Source organism: Ictidomys tridecemlineatus, unplaced genomic scaffold (assembly GCF_052094955.1).
Source record: "Ictidomys tridecemlineatus isolate mIctTri1 unplaced genomic scaffold, mIctTri1.hap1 Scaffold_80, whole genome shotgun sequence".
Taxonomy (NCBI): domain Eukaryota; kingdom Metazoa; phylum Chordata; class Mammalia; order Rodentia; family Sciuridae; genus Ictidomys; species Ictidomys tridecemlineatus.
The window spans coordinates 1070243-1094445 of NW_027525947.1; the positions used below are offsets into that span (position 1 = coordinate 1070243).

The following is a 24203-nucleotide window of genomic DNA, read 5'->3' on the forward strand; positions in this document are numbered from 1 at the left end:
TGTGTGTGGTCTTTTTAGGCAACGTAAGTGCACCTGAATGTTTTACCTCCAAGTACTCTCCAAGAAACATGTTTCATGTCACTTATTTACAATATTTTAATCCCACTTGGTTTTTGTTTTCCTGGGGGTGTGGATGGTACAGAACCCAGGACTGGCAAAGACTAAGTATATATTCTACCATGGAGCCATACCCCAGCCCTCCACTTTGTGTTCATACCCTAAATTCATCTTTATGATGTTATGCATTCCCATTTGCATGTACCTAAATGTTTACCAATTGCCTTCCTATTGTTCCTTTTCATACATTGATCCACTTTTATCTTCTGGTCATTTCTTTTATATGAGTACAAACTTTACACAGTAAGGTCCTTTAGTCTTTGTTTTCCTGAATGTACCTTGATTTTGCCCTCTGTGTAAAGAATTGTTTTGCTTGTAACAGAATTCGAGGCTGACAATTATTTTCAGTACTTTAAAGACATTATTTCATTTTATTTTTGTTCTGGCGCCTATTGTTGCCTTTAAAAGGTCTGCAGTCTACCTAATTGCCATTCCTTCGTTAGCAAGCTTTTTTCTTTCATTATTTCCAGGATTTCCTTTGGCTTCAGACATTCTAGTTTTTTTGCCCCCCCCCCCCCCGCCCCACACAACATTTCTTGGGCTCCTTTTTTATTACACATTGTTTCCTCAGACTATGTCTCCTGAATCTGAGGATTTGTGTTTCTCATCAACATTATTAAATTCTCAGCCACTCTTTTGGAACATGGCTTCTACAGAAAAAGCACCATATTTCAGTGGAAAACAATATTCTCTACAGGACACAGATTTAAATTATCGATGTTCACCCACTGCAGATGAACAAGTTTTGTGTCCATTTCCAGGTCATCTCAAAATCCCCAAATGCCATATAAATTTGTACTGGTTTGGCTTTTCCACTGAACTGACTATAACATCTGCCTGGTTCCTTCATATCATATGAGTTAATAAACTCTCTGACAGGTGTTCACTTTTATATCTGTGAGTTATGACTTTACCTGTTTTCTGAAAATAATCTTTTTAACCATTTTCCTACATTCTTTCTGTCATTGTCTTCAACATTACTAGACAATGTATGTGGAAATACCTCTTCTTCAAGTGAGAGGAACTCTTTTGATAAGAATTCGGCTTTCTAAACCTGCTTTCTTTGTGACCTTGGACACACTGCTTCAGTTGCCTTATCTGCAAATAATAATGGTACTTTCCCCAAAAGTTTATTCATATGTGTAAAGAATTTGGAATAGAACCTAGGATATAAAAACACAAAAGAAGTGTTAGAAATCATATTCTTGCAACTACAATTTAACATTCTTTCCTATTTTCCATCTATGTAGTGTTCCTTGATTGACAGGAAATTGTCTCTGTCAATTTAAATGATAATGTCTCATCTGGCATCCTTAGCCTGCACTAGATTTTTAGATTTTGATGGCTATAATTCTCACCTCTATTAATCCTACTTGATTCTTTTCAAAGCTACATTTTAAAGTTTTTTTGTGTGTGTTTTTAGTTTCTTTTATGTTTAATTTTCTTTCTTCTGCTGTGTTTGTAGCTGCCTGCTCAAATTCAAATGGATTCTTAAGAATGTTTTGTAATTTTTAACATACAGTTCATCTTCAGCAGTTTTTTTTTAATTGAATCCTGGTCATATTTTCTGTACTGTTTCATTCCTGATAAAGCCTTTGTATGTAACATTTTTGTAATATATAAGAAGGGATTAAAAGACACAGGTGCAGTCATGGAAAAATAGGCAAGGAAGGAGAAATGAGCAGGGCTCTGGGGCTCCCTCAAAGCTGCATGGCATCCACTCCTGGGCACTTATTATAGCAGGGACCATTTTCAGGTTATAAAAATCTCATAACTCAAAGGCTAACTTGCATCCCCATAGCTTTAGTTTACTGGCTGGACAGACTAGAATGAAACTCTAATCCTTGTAAGGCCAGGGTTGCTACCTTTCCATAGTGATCCTGTGGACCTGGCTGGAGGGCCTTCTCTCCAGATGCCCTGGGCTCCTTTCTAGCAGGTTGCCTCAGAACCTTCCAGCTCAACCCAACCATTTCTAATGCTGGGTGCGGCAGGGCTTTCTCAGGTAGTATTGGCTATTAAAAATAAAACAAAAACAAACTTCAGATGCATCAGAGGGAACCCTTCACTCCACCTGTTAGAAATCTATAAGGGAGCTGTTGAGCTGACTCCTAGCACACCCTAACACAATCAAGTTCCTTCCCATCTTCCTGTGCTGCAGAGTAGGCTTTTCTTCCCCTTTCCAACTTCTGACTGAGTCGGCTACCTTCTGAGGGTCTTGGCCTGCTCAGTTCTCCCCACCTTGTATGGAACCAGAAAGAAGAAGCACAGACTTTACTCCTGCCTTGGTGGGAAATTAGTTTTGTGACCCATGATGGTTCAGTGAATTCCCTAGCACTTAGTGCTAGACTCTATCCTCCTGAGTCTATCTGGGGCCTTGACATCCCTTGTATCACAAAGCTCTGTGTAGCCTGTGTAACTTGATATAAATGGGTTCATAAACTAAACATAATTAATTAAAGTTCTTAAACTATGTGACCTATATTTGGCCCTGGGCCTGTGAGGAAAAGAAAAAAGAAAAAGCAAGAAAACTAAACATGTCTACCTGTGGAAGAGAAAATATTCTGACACTAATTTCCTATGTATAAAGAGTATTCATTACATGTGGAAATACATCTATATCAGTCAAGGGTCACCTGAAAATATAAAGGCAAACATAACAATGTTGTACCATGGCAGTTTGTCCTCCAGCAATAAAGCTGACCTGATGTTAAGGGAATTTTATTCAGGGTCCCAAATTCATGCCTGAGGTTTGCTATAACTGACTAAAAACTGATCAGACTGATTTTGTTTTCTTGTTTTCTTTCTTTCTTTCTATTTTTTTTGTGTGTGTGCTAAGATTTGAACCCAGGGGCCTTGTGCATGCTAGGCCAGCATTCCATCACTAAGATCCATCCCCAGAACAACCCCTTCCTTAAATTTTGAAACAGGGTCTCACTAAGTTGCTCAGGCTAGCCTCAAACTTGAGATCCTCCTTCAACAGTCTCCCAAGTAGCTAGGATTACAGACATGTGCTACCATGCCCAGTTCAGACTGATATTTCTAAAGAGAGTGAATTTCCTCTTACATCAAGTATGGAAATTGACCAATATCAACCTGAATAAATATAAAATCCAAATAAATGAAGTGTTATGTTTTTATTAAAAAACCTACTTGCTATGACAGTATAAAAGAAAGAAAATGATAAGGAGGTGATAAGGTTAAAATGGTAAGGAAGAGTTGATAAAGATTAAATGTGGTTACAAGGGTGGGATCCTAAACTGGTATGATCGTGGCCTTATAAATAAAAGGAAGAAAACAAAGCTGGATCTAATCTGTGTCCCTACCTGCTCTCTTGTGGGTGCACATGTAGGAGCAAGCATTCCCTCTCTTTCCTTCCAAACCTTCTCTCATGAGGACACAATAGGAAGAAGGTTACCTGCAAACCAGGGCCCACACCAGGGAATCAAATCAGCCTGAACATTGATTTTGGGATTCCTAGCCTCCAGGACTGTGAGGTTCTGTTATTTAAAGCCACCAAATCTGTTATTTTGTTATGGCAACCCAAGCTGACTAAAATACTATTATTCTCATTAAGTTGGACAAAATATTATGAAAATAAGACAAAAATAAACATGAAAAACTGCAGAGAAGCAGGTGGAAGAGATAAGATGACATTAAAAATGAATGACATGGTGCTGAGCTCCCTGGGTTTTCTATTTGTCTCACATATTCCCAACTGGGTCCTAAAGAAGGCTTCCCCCATAAATATAAACAGGAACACATAAAGTCCTAAGCAAAGCGAAAAGATCAGAAAAGGGGAAGTTGGACAAACAAATATTGTGTACACAATAGTTCTACCCCAATTAAACACCAAAGGGAAAAAAAATGAGTGTGCTCACTAACCTCATCAACAAAGGCCCAGTGAAGACGATGTCTAACTTCACCAGGTGAAAATAAGGTACCCTTTCCTATATCTGAACAAGGTGATGTGAGAGAAGGCCAAGGATTTGGGACTAAGCCTTGACTCAGTGGTAACAAGTGCCATTTGCCATATCACTAGAGGACACTTGTAAAGTCTGGACTTACACCCCCCATCCAGAAGTAACAAGGTGCCCCTCTTTCTCCTAGGTGTCAATGGAGGCTAGGCAGGAACCCTGGACCACTACTTCCACCTGACAATAGGGGTGCCATCCTCCATTAGTGCAGTATCAGAGGAGGTGAGGTATAGAAAAGAACAGTGAAAGAAGACAGTGGGTCTCATAAAATAATACTTAAAGTGTCAAAGATATAATTAAAATTAATCATAAAGCCAAAATCCAGGAAAATCTCAAATGTAATAAAAAAAAAAAGAAAGAAAATGAGCGGATGACAAAACTGAGATGACACATCTTGGAATACCGGAATTCTCTGGCATGGCTTTCACAACCACCATTATAATAATGCTTCAGTAAGCAATGAGGAACATGCTCTGAAACAAACAAAATAGTAGAAAGTCTCAGTAAAGAAAAAAGGAGATAGAAGGAAAAACCAAATGAAAAATTTGGAACTGAAAAATATAGCCAATGGGATTAGAAACACACAGGCTGGACTCAAGAGCAGAGTAGAGATAACAAAGGAAAGACTCAGTGACTTGAAGATAGAATAGAAACAGAAATTATCCAATCTAAACAACAAAGGTGAAAGATTATATATATATATATATATATATATATATAACATAAATATATGTGTGTGTATTTACTTTTAAATGGGGAGAGGGCTTCTGGGACAAAAGATCTCATATTTGTGTCATGAGAGTCTCAGGGAAAGAGGAGAAAGAAGAGACTGCACATTATTCATAGAAATAATGGCGAAAGCTTTTTCAAACTTAGTTAAGGATATAAATCTCGAGAGCTAAGAAATTGAGTAAAACCCCCCAAAAAATAAATCCAAAGAAATTCATGCCAATACTTATCCTAATTAAGCATCTAAAAACTAAACATAAGAGAAACTCTAGAAGCAGCAAGAGAGAAATGATCCATAAAGGGATTTAAATTAAACTAAACAAAGGTCAGTAGAATGACAGTAGAGTTTTCATCAGAAACCATGGAGACCAGAAAGCAGAAGCATAACATTTTTTTAAGTGCTAAAAGCAAATACCTGTCAAGCAGAGGTCTATATTCAGTAAAAATATCCTTCAGAAATAAGGAAGAAATGTCAAGACATTTTCAGATGAAGGAAAACTAAGAGAACTCATTATCAGCAGATTTCCTTGGAGAAAAAAAAAAGTGCCTTAAGGAAGTTCTTAAAAGATAAAATAAAAAAGAAGAAAGATAAAATGTCTATTCTTGAGTCAGATATTGACACTAGTAGAACAAATATAATGCCTACAGCAACCTTGAAACAGTCAAACAAAGGGACACACTCAAAAACAAACAAAAAAAGAATTCTAAACAAAATGTTCAAGTAAACCATAGGAAGACGGGGAAGAGGAAATCTGAGAAAAATATACACCCTGCAAATACGATTCAGAAAGAAAGCAAGAGTGACTATGCTATTATCAGATAAAGTAGACCTTAGAGCTAAGAAAATTAGAAGGACAGATGTAAATTTACATAATGATAAAAGCTCAATCCACCAAGAAGTCACAGCAATCAAAATTGCTTTCCCGAATGAGGAAGTTGCAAAATATGTGACGGAAATGAAAAAAAAAAAAAAAAGAAAGAAAGTAGACAAATTTACAATTATATGTAGAGACTTCAACATTCTTCTCTCAGAAACTGATGACAGGTCAACTAGATAGAAATCCAACAAAGATGTACAAGAACTTAACACACCATCAACCTGCAGGGTTTCACAAGCATTTAGACAAATGGCTAACAATAGCAGCAAAAAATACATTTTCATCTCACATTGCTCTAGAACAGAGACCAAGACCAACCATATCATGAGCCATAAGACAAACCCCAATAAATTTAAAAGAAGTAAAAACATACAAAGTGTGGTATTTGCCTACAACAAAATCAAAGTAGACATGAATAAATAAGGTAACAGGAAACTCTCCAAATACTTGGAAACTAAGTGCCACATTTCTAAAGAGTCTATGAGTAAAAAAGGAAATCTCAAGAAAACTAAAATAAAGATTTTTGAAATTTCTTTGTAAAATATGGTTAATCTCAATTTTATCAACACTTTTGCATTAATTGAGATCTTATGCTTTATTTAAATGCTGTAGTAAATGATGATGGTTGAAATTTGAATATTATATAAACTAGCATATTTTGTAAAAAAAAAAGAAAACTAAAAAAAAATACACTGAGCTTAATTAAAAACAAAAATACAAGGTATCAACATGTGTTGGATTAGGATAAAATCCTAATAGGAACAGTATAATAGTAAATGCTCACATTAGAAAGAGCATGTTTCTAACTTGTAATATATGCTTACTCTTTAAGAAACTGGAAAAAGAAGAAAAGTCTGTAATAAGTATAAGAAAGGAAAAAATAAATAGAAAAATATAGAGAAAATCAATGAAGCAAAAATGTCCTTCCTTGAAAAGATCAATATAATTGAGAAATGAATATCAGGAATAAATCTGAATGTGTCATTATAGACTCTGTAGATATCAAGTGGCTGGTAAGGAAATGCTGCAAACAACTCTACATACACACGTTTAACAACTTAATAAAAATGCATCAATTCCTTGAAAAGTGCAAACTACTAACACCCAACCAAGAGATATGGCAGAGCAAGCGGAGGACCCTGAAGGCAATTAAACTGAACTCATGATTCTCAAGACTCTTAAAAATGTAATCTCCAGATCCTGATGGTTTTGCTGAAAAATTCTAACACATTTAAATAATAATGGATATACATTCTACAACTCTTTCCCAGAAAACATAAAAGGAGGAAATCCTTGTAATACTAAGAAACTAGTATTATTCTGATACCAAAACCACAGATAGTAGAAATAAAAAGGTTAAGATTAAAAACTGTAGCCCACAATCCGCATAAATACACATAAATATCCTTAAGAAAATCTGAACAAATACAATTCAACAGTATATGTAAAGAATTTTACACATGACCCAATGAAGTTTATTCACTGTGTTCAAAGCTGGTTCAATAACTGAAAATTTATCCATATAATATACACCCTTTTCTTAAAAAGCTAAAGAAGAAAAGGTACATAATCATACCCATTTATGCAGTAAAAGTAAGTGACCATTTTCAGCTTATACTCATAATAAAAACTCATAAAACTGTAATAAAAGGAAATCTCTTCAATCTAAAGAAAGAACTACTAAAAACTACAATTAGCATTATATTTAATGGTGAAAGAAAATGTTTTCCCCCTAAAATAGGAAAAGGATAAAGATGTCTACTTTTAATATAATTCTTAAACTCTTCTTAGGGAAGTAAAGGAAATAAAAGAAATGAATATCATAAAGAAATAAAACTGCCTCTATTGCCAGGTGACCTGATGGTCTATGTAGAAAATATCAAGGAATCCCCCCAAATTAAAAACTTCTAAATTAATGAGTATGTGTATCAGGGTCAAAATATATAAAATTGACACACAAAAAGTATCTATTTCCATACAAGCAATAAACATGTGGGGACTAAACAAGGGAAACCAAAAATGAAACACTGAAATATAAATCTAATAAAACATGTATAGAAATTGTATGCCAAAAACTGCAAAGTGCTAACTAAAAAATCATAGGCAATTTAAATAAGACACATATCTCGATCACTGCCTGGAAGATATTATAGTAAGATGCCAATTTCTTTCAAAATGATCTCTAGGTTTCACAAATTTCCTATTAACACCCAGCCAGGATTTTCTAGACATAGAAATTTATAAATAGACAGGAAAATGAACTAAAATAGCTAAAGCAATTTTAAAAAAGAAGAATGAAGTGGCAGGAAACACCCTACTCGATGTTAAGCTTTACTGAAGGGCTAAAGCAAACAAGATAAGCATAATATTGGAAGAGGGATAGAAATAAGATTAATAACACAGAATAGAAAACCCAAGAGTAAACCCACACAAATATGCTCAACTAATCTTTGCAAAGGTATGAATCACTTCAGAGAAGAAATAAATATTTTTAACTAAGGAAGGCAGAGCAATTAGAAATCCATAGGCATAAAGATAAACCTCTAAACTTCAGATACATAATAATGGATGATAATTAACATATTAGACCACATACTTAAATGTAAAAGTTGCCAGAGCAACTGAAAGAGAGCTCTCTGGCAACTTTTACAGCTCGGAAGCAGCAGATGTGTTCTTCCTGGATTTCCTCCCTGGGCATCCCCCTGGTATGTTGAAAGCCAGCTGAGTGCTGCAGAAGAATTACTGCCTAAGGTTTTGGAGGCAGGGCTCCAGAACCACTCTCTGCTGGGCTACCTAGTACAGGAGCCTCCTCTGCAGCCTTCTGCACCAGATGGAGGGGATCAAAAAGGTATCTTGGGACCTTCTTTGAAAACTCCCAGGACAGTATAATGGTTCTTAGGTGGTCTTTTGAACCTTGTCACTCTTGTGGGTGCTTGAGAGCCTGTTGATCATCTTGACTTATACCTTGATTTTCTGATGTCTCTTAGAAGCTCCCAAGCGCTTGTTAACATGTAAGACTCCATCTCTGCTTTGCACCAGATCTAATATGGCAAGTGTGGAATATAAAGCTCAACAATCTGCTGGCTGCAAGTGGTCCCCTGGAACAAACTTTAAAAAACTCTGCCTTCTAGGCATGAATACCAGCTTGCATTCATTTAATTAGGTAGAAGCTAGGAGGAATTTGGTGGCTGGAAGTTGTGATTTTCAGCCCATGCTCTAACCCCAATTACATTCTTGTCTCCCTCCTGCTGCCAAGAGAAAAACCAACTGATTGATGAATGGTGCTTTCACCATGGGGCTTATGGCAGAAGAATGATCAGGAACTTGATGTTAACCACCTGAATACTTTCCCCAGGCACTTACTTAGCTTCTTATCTTTCCTATGATGCATGAGTACTATAAACTTTAATAAATCATTGAAGGATTCCATATGCATTTTTTAGTTAATACGAAAGATGTAACTCTGACATAGTTTCTTTGCTCTTAGAAAGTAGAACATGGTATGGGATGCATTTCACAGATTCCAAGACGATACTTCTAAAGGCTATTATTCTGAACTTAAGTATTTTGTACTCACGGGTCCATTCATAGCTTACTGGAGACCCATGGTAAGTACCATCTGGTTTTTTGTTTGTTTTTGATTTTTAAATCTTTTTAAAATTAATTTATTTTAATTAAGTATACATGACAGCAGCAGAATGCATTTTGATTCATTGTACACAACTGCAGCACAAATTTTCATTTCTCTGGTTGTACACGATGTAGTGTTGCACTGTATGTGCAATCATACATGTACCTAGGGTAATGATGTCCTGCCGCAGTCTACCATCTTTCCTGCCCCCTTTCCCCTCCTCACCTCTCCCTCCCCTTTGCCCAATCAAAATTTCCCCATTTTTCCTATGCCCCCCCCATTATGGGTCAGCATCCACTTATCAGAAAAAACATTTGGCCTTTGGGTTTTGGGGACTGGCTTACTTTGCTTAGCATGATATTCTCCAACTCCATCCATTTACCTGCAAATTAGATAATTTTATTCTCTTTTAATGCTGAGTAATATTCCATTGTGTGTATATATATATCACAGCTTCTTTATCCATTCTTCTACTGAAGTATATCTAGGTTGCTTCTACAGCTTACCTATTGTGAATTGAGCTGCTATAAACATTGATGCTGTGTTACAACAAACCAATAAATAAATGGGCTAAGGAGCTAAACAGACATTCTCAGAAAAAAAGATGTACATTCAATCGACAAATATATGAAAAAAATGTTCAACATCTCTAGTAATTAGAGAAATGCAAATCAAAACTACTCTTAAGATTTCATCTCACACCAGTCAGAATGGCAGTTATCAAGAATACAGACAACAATAAATGTTGTCGAGGATGTGGGAAAAAAGGCACACTCTTACGTTGCTGGTGGACCTGCAAATTGGTGCAACCAATCTGGAAAGCAGTATGGAGATTCCTTAGAAAACCTGGAATGGTACCATCTGGTTTTTCAGGTGAAGTTCTTCCTAACTTTCCAGTTGTTATCCTCTTTCTTTTCTTTTTTTTCTCTTCCTTCCTTCCTTTTGTTTTCCTTTTCTTTTCTGTACTGTGGATCAAACCCAGGGACTCGCACAAGGTAGTCCACTCATACATTTTAGTAACTGACTTTGTTGACTTCACTTATAATAAAAACAAACTCCAGACTGAGGACAAGGCAAAGAAAGAAGACTTCATATTTCAAAAGATGAGGATCAGTTGCCACAGCAAAGCCAAATTGCCTAACTTCCGTTTCACCTTCCCCAAACAACTGAATTTCATTTTATATTATCTTTTTATTGGTCCATTCACAATACATTTATTGTGTTTTTAATTACTGCATTTCTTGGTCCTCATAAACATTTTCTGTTTCCAACTGCTTTTTTAATCATTATTTTATCAGGGACATAATATTCTATCGAGCAGATTTGGTCCATTTCTCCATTGTGGCTATCTGGTGTCAGCTTTTTAAAAACTTTGTCTTGAGAAAATTATAGTTCATAAGAAAATGAAAAATATAGAGAGGCACATTTTCCTATCCCTTCTAATTTTCCCCCACAGTAATATTTTAAGTAACTAATATCAAAATCAAGAAACTGACATTGGTATAATCTACAGAGCTTGTTCAGATTTCACCAGGTTCATATGAATGAATTTCTGCATATACATGATCTTATGCAATGCCACAACACATGTAGATCTGTATAACAACCACTATAATTAAGAACTGTATCATTTTTTGCAACGATCCCTCATAACTATCTCATTATAACCACATTCTGTATGTCCCTAAGCCTGGAAAAGACTTAGCAGTACTCCCTCATGATTATGGCAGTTCAAGAATATTGTAGGCAAGAATTTATACAGTTTGCTTCCTTTTGAGATTGGCCAGGTGGTGATCCATGGTGTGGATGTATCACAGTTCACCTAACCATTCATACATTAAGAGTCACTTGGGATATTTATAATTACTTAGTATTAGAAATATAAAATGTCCATATGTCCCTTTTCATGCATTTTCTCAAAAAAATTACTGCTAAACTTGGTTTATTTTTATGGTGTTTAGTAGATGTGACTTTTTCAACTCCTTCCTTTTCAATCTTCTACAACATTTTGATTCAAATATGTTGTCTGTATATATCCACCATTTGGATTTGGATTTGTTTTACTGCCCTATCTGTACGTCTATTTTGTTTGGGAGTATAGAATTTAAACTCATTTGCATTCTTTGATTAGTGATTTTTTAAAACTTACTACTTACTACTGTCATCCTATTAGTTATCTTTCTGCCTTTTAGGATGAGAAAAAAATTTTTTTCCACTATCTCTGATATTTAGTGTGAAGGAGCTACAAAAGAAACTGACAAAAGACAAATTATCAATAATAAACAGATATTTGCTCATGGTGCATGCAGGAACATGCAGAAATAGGTGACTTTCCAAACAGCTAAAGGGGAGGTTGGGGATTGAGGGCCTTCCATGGGAAGAATAAATGGGTCTGTAGGAGAACAAAAAGAGGTAAGAAATTTCAGATAATGTTTGTTTATGTATATCCAAGGGGCTTTCTCTGTATTATTTTTGGACATTAAAATTCTACTGGAAAGGGGTTTATGGTGTCCTCACTCCCAAAAGTTTCTGTCTTTAGTCAGTAGACAGAAGCTTCCAGAAGACTTCTGTCACCACTGAATCCCAAATGTCTTTAGTGTATTCATCAGAGATAGGGGTCAGTGGTAGAGTACTTGCCTATCATGTGCAAGGCCCTAGTTTTGATCTTTGCCACCCACCACCAGATAATAACAACATCAACAATGAAATAAAATAATCTTTATACTAACTCTGGGGTCCAATACTTCTATTGTTTCTAAACAATACTTCTATTGTTTCTCACTTTTCTGATCTTGCATTTGGTATGTTGACTGCATTTTTACTGTTGTGTTTCTTATTTAATGTCAGATGGTTTGGAAGTTATAATACTATTTCTGTTCCTGGGAGAGGTAGTCTAATATTTAACACCTATATTTACTTGTACCTTTCTCATTTTGTATGTAACTAGGGCATTTCCATCATATCCAAACCAGAGAAGCCCTACATTAAACTTCTATGGTTACTTTCACCCCCCCAATCTCTTCCTCATTCAAATCCCCAAGTCATGATTTATATTGAAAATATCATCAAATATTTAGATTTAACTATGACTCTTGGTGCCAACATGATACAGTTTGAATGTCTGTTCTCTCTTGAACTCATGTTAAAATTTAGTTGCCATCATACCAATATTAGTGGGTGGGATTTTAAGAGGTGTTTCAGTCTAAGAGCTCAGCTCTCATGAATAGATAAAAGCAAATGCTGTTACTCCTGAGTGGGTTACTTGCAGTGGGAGTGGTTTTGGTCCCTCTTGTACTTGCACTCTTTCATGTACTCTCTGTCATGTTGTGATTTAGCAAGAAGACCCTCAATAGATTCTGTCCCTTTGATACTGGACTTTCCAACCTACAAACCATGAGAAGTAAACCTCTGTTCATTATAAATTATCTAGTCTCAGGAATTCTGCTACAGTGGCACAAGCTGGACTAAGGCTATGTTTGCCTTTTTCTTAATTTCAATTTGCTAGAGTATATTCTAAGTAATTATTTTAGACTTGAATCTCTACATATTTGAAACTGCCTTAATTTTTGCCTAGGAAATTCAGTTTAGTAAAATAATTTGTTTAAAAGAATAATTTTCTGGCCAATATTTAAAAGTAATACTCTATTAACTTAGGAAAATTTGTTTCCTATTACTATGAATTTTCACTTGCAGAGCTTGTAAGGGTTTTCTTTTTATCTTGGATGTTTTAAAATTTCAGCATGATAATACATCTTTTTATTCATTCTGCTCAGCACTCAGTAAGGTATTGACACATGAATAGATGAATATAACTATCTCATTGCAATTCAGCAGGGAAAAGATATATTGCTCAATAAATGTTAGAATTATTTTCTAACCCTTAAAGAAAAGTTAAGTTAGACACTCCACAACATGTACAACAATTTCAGAAGGATAACCCACAAAATAAAAATTAAACTATCTGGTTTATCAAAAAGTATTAGAAGAAACTGTAACTGAATGAATTTGTAACTTTTTGGTATGGCACTCCAAGACCATTAAAGATCCATCAAAAAAAAGATGTAATTATCCAAGAGCATAAAATCTGTTTTAAATAAATGTTATGGTTTGGATTTGGAATGGCCCTCAAAAGTTTGTGCATTAAAGGGTTGATCACCAATGTAGCAATATTTATAGGTGGGGCTTTTAGGAATTGATTGAATCATGAGGACCAATCAATTTCTGGACTCATGGCTGAATGGACTATTGGGAAATGGTGGCAAATAGGAGGTGAGACCTAGAAGAAGAGAGTGGTTCCTTGGGGCTGTGCCCTTGGGAAATACATCTTGTGCCTTCTGTGTGTGAGTATGAGTGTGTGTATCTGTCTGCCTGTCTGTCTGTCTGTCTGTCTGTCTCTCTCTCTCTCTCTCTCTAGCTAATATATATATATATATATATATATATATATATATATATATATATATATATATAGCTCACTGGTCACTAAGGAATAACAAAAAGTGTTACAATTGCATTTGCCACATCATGCAATGTTTACAAACAAACATCCTTCAAGGTACACAGCACCCCAGAAGGGGTGACTGTGGCCATGGGTCAGTGTTAGATTCCTAGAGGAGAAGTCTCACTGAGTTGTGCTGAATTTCTTACATTTTATTCATATCCCAAACCTTTGCCCCCAATCCATTTATTTTTTATTTTTTGTTGCTGAGAAGATGGATCAATCAAAAAACCTTGAGTTCCAACTGCAACTCTCCATGGTTACATGGTAACAGCCCTAATAAGTTCATTCATTCACTGGAATTTGCTGGTTTCCATATGCTCTTGCCATGCTAACTTTTAGGGAATTATAAAATGTGAAGAGAGGGGCTGGGGCCATACAGCTCAGTGGTAGAGCACCTGCCTTGCATTTATGAGGCAATGGGTTCCATCTTCAGCACCACATAAAAATAAATAAAGATATTGTGTCCATCTACAACTAACTAACTCTCTCTCTCTCTCTCTCTCTCTCTCTCTCTCTCTATATATATATATATATATATATATATATATATGCTCACTGGTCACTAAGGAATAACAAAAAGTGTTACAATTGCATTTGCCACATCATGCAATGTTTACAAATAAACATCCTTCAAGGTACACAGCACCCCAGAAGGGGTGACTGTGGCCATGGGTCAGTGTTAGATTCCTAGAGGAGAAGTCTCACTGAGTTGCGCTGAATTTCTTACATTTTAGTTTACTCCTGATCACATGATTCCTATTCTTTATCCTCTCTCTTGAGTTAAGTAAATGATTTGAGAGCCTACCTTATTTGCTACCTTCCAAGATATGTCCCACCACTCTCAGAGCCCGTGCTATAGCTTAGTTTACTTGTTTCTCCACCTTGCTGGCTCCCATGCATTAATATAACAATTCTGTCAATGTAGCTTGCCATCTTAAGGTAAGGGGACCCATATAAATAAAGTATTGTATGAACAAAGTCACTCTCTTTTTATGTTGTCAAGCCTGGCCTTGAACTCACAGGCTCCAGAGAACTTTCTGCCTCAGTCACCGGAGTAGGTGAGATTACGGCACACACTACTGCCCCCAATCTAAACCAAGTCACTCTTAAACATATATATAAAAAAAGGGTTCAATTAACAGCTGTTCCAGGACCCCAGGCAGAAACCAGAATAATCCCAGAAAAACTAAATGGTGTGGACCCCCTACTATTAAAAAAAAAATCTCACAGTCTGCCCTTGAATGAAGATCTCTCTCTCTTCTAGATATTTATAAGTTGTTATATCCCTGACACATCCATCATCTCCTGCTCTGGAGGATACTTCTTGGGACCCTTGTCTGACACCCTTGAAGAAGCTGGCCAGTGTTAGAAAATGCATATGGGCTTGCAGTCAAAGCCCGGGAAAAGCCATTTAATCTCAGAAACAATTTTCTCAATTGTGAACACAGGGGAGTCATTCCAGATCACTTCACTGATTGCCACAAAATCAAATCAGATGAAACCACATAGGGTGAAGTGATTTATTGCTGATTATACATGCCTTGAGAGCAGTGAATGTGCATCCTCTTAGAAACTATATCTTATGCATAGTGGGTCCTCAAAACAATATCCCTGAGCTAAGCAAATAGCTTCAGCACACCAGCCCCATGGCCCTGGCACACAAGCCTCAGTTTCTCCAGATTTTGAAATATGCCATTGGGCACTTTCAGCTTGGGCCCTCACCCTGTGTAGCTGAGGTCCTAGGGTGAAGGGAAGAATTAATTGCCCTGGGACCCACAATTATCTATGTCCTCCTCTCATGCAGGTAGCAGATGAAAACAGCCATGGCAGATAGTGAAAATGCACAGGGACACCCACAGCAGGCCCAAAGGAGGAGGCAGGGTGGGAACTGACCTTGGCCCCACCTACGCTACCCATCCTCCTTCCCTCAGGCAGCTCATGATGATGACTGAACTCCCCATTGAATTCCTGTCTCACATATTTATTACACAGACCCTTACAATCCTGTTGGCTCTGTTCATTGCTACAAAGATCAATAAGCTCATCTCCAAATCTATGCTGCTGGGCATGATTGGTTTTGTGGCCCTCAGGGTGCAGGGCTGCTCTGTGGAATAGACTTATACCACATGCAGGAAGACAGCCTTTCCTGGGCCACCTAGGATTCAAAGGCATCCCCAGAAAACACCACTCACAGTAGCACCTGGCCCTCTGCTACAGATTCTGCTCAGGCTCTTAGACAGCAGTTGGATTTTTCCATTCTCTGTTCTGTCATAGGGTTACTCTGTGGCCTGCAATAGCAGGCAAGGGATTTGGTCAAAGAAAAAGTAGGTGTCACATGCTGAATGAAAGTCATAATAAAGCATCAGGATGGGTCGAGTATGGTGGCACAAACCTGTCATCCCAGCTCCCTGGGAGACTGAACCAAGATTGCTGTTGGAGGTCAGCCTCGGCAACTTAGTGAGACCCCTGCCCAAAATACCATTTTAAAAAAGGGCTGAGGATATAGCTCAGAGGTAGAGCACTTTTTAGCATGTTCAAGGCCCTGGGTTCAATCCCTAGTATCAAAATTATAATTATTATTTTTTTTAAAGGCATCAATACGAAAATCCCACAGCAGCTCCAGAAGAGACACACTCACTATTTCCAGAATTGAAAGGAAAGGTGGAGGCAGAGGCAGGCAAAGTGTCCCAGAGAAGACCTGAAAGTGAAGTCAGTCCACATCCAGACAGAGGGAGAAAGGAGTTATTCCTCTTGTTTCATTTTTAGTTTTTAAAATTTATATGCAAAAAGTAATACCCATTTAGGGTACCATTTGATGTTTCCATACATGTGAACACTGTATAATGCTCAAATCAGGATAAGCATATTTATCTCCTTAAATATTTTTCTTTCTTTTTTTTTGTGGTGAAGATTAAAAATCCTCTCTTCTACATCCTTTGTAATATATAATACTGTTATATTTTGGGTCTGGAATGCCCCCCTAAGGCCCATGTGTTACACCTTGATCCCTAACCCACAGTGCTACTAGGAGGTGGTGGAAGCTTTTAAATAATGGGACCTAGTGGGAGGGTTTAAGTTACTGGTGGCATGCTTTCAAGGGGATTACAGGACCCAGAGTTATCTTCTTTCCCTTTTGGCTTCCTGTGCTACAGGCTCCCCCCATGATAAAACTGTGAGCCAAAATAAGCCTTTCTTCTAAGTTTATTTATCTCATATATTTGTTACAGTGGTGAAAAATTACCAACTCAAGTACATTATTGTTATCTGTAGTCACCCTACTGTGTAATAGCACACTATAACTTAACTTGTAAAAAAAACAAAGCACAAGAGCACTAAAAGTACATGGACTTTCCAGACATGACCAGAGACAGGCAAGTAGTAAGCCAACATCTAGAGTCAGGCAGGCCAAGCTGGCTGGCCTCAGGAATGTGACTGAGCACCTGTTTCTTATCTTGAGAAAAGTGGATATGCATATCAATTTGACAAAGAAAGAAGGAAGCTTCTTTGGTGCCCTGGAACTAGGTGGGTGCCCAATAAAAAGGGTTTGGCTCCAACATGCCGAAGTAATAAGTGTGGGCCTGTGTTCTGGGCCTGTGTTCATGGAATCATGGAGAAAGACAAATGGCTCCCAGTTGGTCAAAGGTGGACCCATGGCTGGGTTCACAGTGGTTGGCTTATGGTGCAGACTCACTTGTCCTCCCTCCCCTCTTGGTGTTACTGAGAGGCCAGAGGAAATAACAAAAGTAAAACATGTGTACGCCATGCCCTGAGAGAACAATGCAGAAAAGAACAGAGAGTAACTTCTAGACAAAATCACCTGATGGAAGTCAGTTGACAGCAAGGTGGAAGGAGAATAAATCTTTTTATAATTATTCAAAGCAAAAAAGAAGTGAAATGAAAATGCTAAGAAAAAGGGTGAGAGCCTCTTCCACCTCACTCAGAGTGAAACCCAAGAACTCCCAGACTTGGTCCACTCCCTATCCCGTCTCTGACCCACTCTGGTGACTGACTTTGTCCCCTTCCCCATCCTTAACAGCCACAAAGTCCCCTTCTGTTCCTAGAATAGATCTAGATGACATATTCCTGCCTTAAGGCAACCATAAAAGATACATTTTTTTAAACGATAAAACCATGGCACTTGTACAAGTATAAAATGAACATGTGTCAAAGACAGCATTTAAGTCACTCATTCATGAGGGAACCTCAAGGTGCTAAAACCATTCTGAGGAGCACCCAGGAGACACACATAAATGTAACCAGGAATCTAGGAATGCTGATCTCAATCTGTTAATAGAGGAACCTACCACCTCACAAAGTCCTTTTGCTTCTCTATGGACTAAAATCATTTGCTTCACTACCAGTTTTCTAGAACTTACAGAGTTGAAAAATAGGTGGAAGACCATGATGGGCACAGTTCACTGCAGAATTAGATAACCAGTAAGGTGTGAACTCAGTAAAAGCCCAATTGTCTTCTTCTTTCTTGAATTTCCAAGTCTTTCACAAGCATTCCTGACAGGCCCTTTGCCCTGGCTGCTCTTTCTGTCAGGAACACTCCCCTCCTTGACATCACATGATGTACTATTCTGTGGGTCTCACCTCTGACTCTGGTCCTAGCTCTTGCTATGCCATCCCCTTCCCCCCTCCCCTGCTGTTTTACTGGGAGCACCTTCAATTGGTGCATGCTCTCCCCTCGAAAATTCCATTTCTCTTTCTCTAAGGGACAGATATTTGGTCTGGTTTCATCATGGCTGCACCCTCAGTTCCCCCAACAGTGTACAATAATAGTGAAGGAGCCTTCATCCAATATTGACTGGATTGATGAACAAATGAAAAACAAACAGCACCAGAACCCAGGATGATCAGGAGAGACTATGATGAACCATTCGGATGATGATCTTAGAGATGTAAATATAGATTGGCTGGCTCCACTCACTTCTTGAAAACAGACTGCTTCTCCTCCTCTCCTTCTGCCCACACACTATTTAGAAACAGCCTCTCTCCAGATTAGGTCTGAATATTTGATAATGCAGATTCATCCCAACAGTACATTGCTAAAGCCTTCTTCTCTGAGAATGCAGCAGCAAAACTATCTTTGCTCACCTGAAGATTCCTACCACATACAAGAACTATTCCTGACAACCATTTAACAATGCCTTCAGCACCCTCCCACCTCAAGGCTAACCATGACTGCATTATGGGTCTCTGAGCACCAGCAGGCCAACTTAATTCTGGTCCACAAATACCATGATTTAGGCGATGTTAACAGTGACAACATTGAAAGTGAGTGATCCCATTCCACATGCAGACCCTGTGTGACACCCCCAGGAAATACTCAGCAGGCCTGAACTTTTGTTTAGCCCAGTTACCTTTGCAACCTGCCTGCCTACTCTGCTCTGGCTGAGGACACCCAGCTGGCCAGAGTCCTCAGACACTCTCCCTACCACTCACATCCTTGCTGTGTGTCCCAGAAAGCCAAGACTGGATCTACAATCATAGCAAGGTGAAAATGATTGAAATTTGAGCATATGGCCCATCTGTGCTATGGAAGGCCATACTGACAACCATCCTTTCCACACCCAAGGCCCCGACAGCTGTTTCCTCTGGGGATCTGCAACCCAGCTCAAGGCTCTGACTACCAAAGCACACTTGGTCCATGCAGGGAGTAGGATTGCCAGACATGCCATGAAACTCACATCTCTGGAAGCATCTCTGAGATGGTCTCTCAGAGGTTCCCAGTAGGAGTGGACCCCAACTGCCCACAAAGCAACTTTTAATGGGTCTTTGATTGGTTTTCCTTCTTTCCTTGCCTTAGTAACCACCCACCCCACCCCTACCCCAATAGTGCTTCTCGGTTATGACTACCCCCAAAAAACACATGAATCTGTCTGGGCTTGACTTCTGGGGGAACCTAAGACCATTGGAAAGGGAATAAATTGATTCCATTGGCACCTCATTGATTAGCACAATTAAGAATTCTTATAAAGCTATATTACAACGCACCCAGAATGCCCTGTACACGTTGTCACTTCCAAGGCTCTGCTATCATCACAGGGTGACATAAAAGTGTAAAGAAAAACATCAACCTATAGATGGGCAAATGCAGCTTTGTACAGTCTGTGAAATGGATGATTAGCACTCTTCACTGTTTTCAAATTTCAGAACCTACAAAACATCTTTAAATATGCTCATCAAAAATGAAGCCAGAGGGGTTGAGTCAGTTGCCTGCTGTTGCATGGCATAGGGTGGCCTCCATGTCCCTAGGATTCAGACCTTCTGCAAGCTGACTGCTGATACTGGCAAGGCTTTCAATTCCATCCAAAAGAGGCCATCGTGACAAACCATCTATAATTGCTACTCACTTTGAGCAATATTGTGTTCAGAAAAATCCTTGAGCTGATGGCTTCAAGTGAAGCAAAATAAAGCAACGAGAAACTACTGAAATCAGCACTGGGCAGAGCTTTTATTAACGCCCATCCTCTCCTCAGAGCCTGGCCAGCTGGCTGGGAACACATAACTGGTTCCCCATCCATCAAGAAAATTCAGCAACCTATTCCAGAAATGATGCAGAGATAGCTGTTTTGCAGTGACCCAGCCTCTTCAAAGCACAGAAAATGCATTATATCTCAAAAACCATTAGTGGCTCACACGTGGGCTCCAATATCAACCTGGAATACACTGAGAAATAAGAGACGTGTTTGTGAGGCATCACTGGACTCAACGCTCCTTAAAAACCCTGGCTTTCAGAGTGATAGCATTTTAACCCCCTCCTTCAGTAAAAGCCCCTGTACCCTCATTCACACACTAATGAACCAACAAATGAGTCTCTGAGCAGAACATGGGATTATGAGTGTCTGGCAGCTGGCAAGAAATATTAAGCTGGCATCTCTCAAAATCCCCAAGTACAGAATATCAGGAGGTCAGGATCTTACTAAAGACAAACCCATTTTTGCTAATTCCAATGTCAATTTTTGGACTCTTTCATATTTCAATGTTTTCTGGGTTGCCAATATGATTTATTCTCTTTGCTTTATTTCTTCTCTGGCCATTCTTAGCAACATCCTCTCAGCTCCTCCTCCTATTAATTCCTATATCCTCCTTCCACTTTATCTGTTCATGAATATGTATTAAGTGCTCTATCAGGTCCCCTGAGAAAGAGAAGCCCTTAAGTGCTGTAGGGACACGAACCCCTTTCTGTTAGGTTGAAAGGATAAGGGAGGTGGGAATTCCTCACCCAAAGAGGAACTCTGATTAAATAGCCTGTCTGCAGAAGACTCAGCATGTATCAATGAGGTGAGACAGTGGGGCTAGGGAATAGCAGGTTTAGAAAGGTGGGCCAGTCCATACATACCTGGGGGCCCATGCAGTACGTCTAGCCAGCAAAGGGAAGCTGTTGAATAGAGTCTAGGAATTATCCAACGATGTTTTAGTTTGAAACAATCTCTCTTAGCCCACTAATCCTCTTACAGAATGAATTTAGTTGAGTGTTCCATTTAGCCAGTACTTTCAATATGCATGCCTAGTCTGTTCTTCCTGTTCTCCCCAAATTTTTAATCTGACCTTCACAATTTCATCATTTTCCTTCTTTAGCATCTGACAGCTAATCTCCCCTAGAGCTCACCTTTGCTTCAATCCTTTCCTGCATGGCCTAGAGAGATGGGACCAATTCCCCCCACCTTGACTCTGCACCTCTGCTTACTTTGCCCAACAGAATGGATGACAGACCATTCTGGGACTCCCATGCTCAGTCCCAAAGACGCCGGGCAGCCCCTACTTTTTTCCTCTTGTTTCCAACCACCAAGCTGGGGGGACATATGCACCTGTGGAAAAGGACAGGAAAAGAAAACCCAAGTGGCACAACACTCAACCCCAGCTAAGCTTCCAGCCACTGCCAACATTCTTGCCAGCCAGCTTATTCCAGCAGTGTGACTGTGTTCCCTGGTATTCTAATTCCAGCTGACTACTCTTTGAAAGTGTTACATGGAATAGACAACCAGCCCAGCCACATGGGTCCAGTCAGTCCACAGCATCCTGAGAATAATAGGAGTTTTCTGTTTATTTAAGCCACTAAATTTAGGGTAGTTTGTTCTGTAGCAATAGATTATGGGTGCCATGTCTAAGACAGGCTTAAATAATATTCTCTGTAAACGATTCATGTGAGCATGAAAGCCATACATTTAGCAGTTTACTTCAGAAAGAAGTCCTACATCCCACTGCTCAGAAAAATTAAAGCATAAGGCATGACAGCCTCTATATGCTCCATCAGCGATTCTGGAAGACTCTGTCAACAGGAAAGGAGCAGAAGATGAAAGAGAAAATTTGCTAAGGAGAGCTTAAAGGCAGATGTGAGAAAAACAGAATTCTGAGCCAGGCATAGAAAGAATATGGCATTATTCCTGAGGGCCTGTGTCATATGTCAGGCAGAAACTACTGTATCTTTGCTCCTTCAAATTCAATTATACAGAACACTTGAGCAACTCTTCTTTAGCCAGAATAGTTGAATCATCAAACTTTTTATATTTGGGAGTTAACAGTTTTACACACAGATATAAAAACCCATCTTTTATAGCCTTATTATAAAATCTATTATTGATTCCAGATGAAGAAAACTGAATTAGGAACTGTGAAACACATTCTTTTTCAACTGTTAAAATACTCTCTTAATACACATGCCATGACTAAATGTTTATCATTGCTAAGTACCACATTAAACATGCTACAAACATCCATAGAGATTTCCTTCCGAACTCTGTGAAGTTGGCATTTCCTTCACTGTGCAAAGGACAAATGGAATAATCAAAAGTTTTAAATATGGCATATTTTATGGCTATAATTTACATCCTGATTTGTTCAACCTCAGAGCTTTGTTTATAAGCAGTCGGCCATAATGCCTGTTACTATCTGAATTGCTACCTCCAAAATTCGTATGTTGAATTCTAAACCCCAGTACCTCAAAATGTGACTTATATTTGTACATAGGGCCTTTAAAGAGGTAATTTAAAACAATTGAGGTTATTAGGGTAGTCACTGTCCAATCTGACTGATGTATAATCAGAAAATCCTTTGTTTCTTGCCCTCAGGAGAAAAACTATTATATTAAGAAAAGGTTAGGACATAGACAAGCACAGAAGATGGACAGTTGTAAGCTGCAGAGAGTGGATCAGAAGAAACCAACTCTGATTGGGCATGGGTTGGGAACAGCAGGAGGGGCTATCAAGAGGTACCACAAAGGAGCCTTATGATAATGGTAAGTTCTGTATCACAATTGTGACTACACAAAGATACACGTGATAAAATTTCATGGACTCCCCCCCACAAATACATAACAAATGAAATCTGAACAAGCTCTGTGAATTTTGCCAATGTCAATTCCCTGGTTTTGACATTGTGCTATACTAAAGTAAGAGGCCAACATGGGTGAAGGTGGGGTGTAGGGTGCACAGGGCCTCCCTGTACACATATTTGAAACTTACTATGAATCTATAGTTACTTTAAAATAGTTTTAAATATTTTGTAAGAGAGCAATCCTGCCTACTCCTTGATCTTAGACTTCTGGTCTCTGGAACTGTGTGCAAACAAATGTCTGTTTTTTTAAGCCATCCAGTCTATGGTACTCTTTTTACAGGAGCCCTAGCAAACTCATACAGACCCTAAGAAAGAGATGACCCAAAGTCCAGCATAAAAGTTCACATGCTTCATCCCCTCAAAAAGGGATTATATACTTGGACATTAGACAGTTTTCAAAGCTCAGTTGTCCAAACTGTTTTTTTCCCACCTCTAAAATATTAAATATATTTAAGTAGAGTACCTAGAGATTAAAGGTGTTTTTTAATAAATATCTTTGCAGTCACCACTTAGGTGAAGAACATTGCCTAGCAGTACCCGGGAAAGTTCCCATTGCCTTTCCCATTAGTCTCTTGATCTTTATTTAAGCTGCAGAAAATGCCAGCAGCTGAGGAGATATTCTTCTAAAAACAGGTCCAATGATTCAAGGGAAATAAGACCCCAGCAGCAAAAACAGAATTAGAAGTCCATAAGAAACAGAATTGTTCAGGCTTCTGGAAGGAGCAATATAGGATGAACCTATTAGCTGGCTCAAGGGGGCTCACTAAGTGACCATGGAGGACAGTGATAGATGGTCACACCATTCTCTGAATCCTGAAAAGTCCAGACTCCGTTCTCCCTCCAGATGGAACTAAAGAGGTCTGCCTCATTAGAAAATTTATTTTATCTTAATCTAGTCATCATGTATAAAATAGAAGAGATAGTCTAGATATCTTTATTTGGCTAAGTGGTTTAACAAATAATTTTACTACTCCTAGAAATTTTTCTTGCCTAGATTCTTGCTCTAAGTCATCTGCTCTCCATAACAAACA

The 24203-nt window shown here is 38.4% G+C and overlaps 1 pseudogene; it reads right to left on the reverse strand.

Moving 5' to 3' along the window:
• LOC144374646 (neuronal acetylcholine receptor subunit alpha-7-like) overlaps positions 1-24203 on the reverse strand; it is a 107082-nt pseudogene that overhangs the window by 24355 nt on the left and 58524 nt on the right.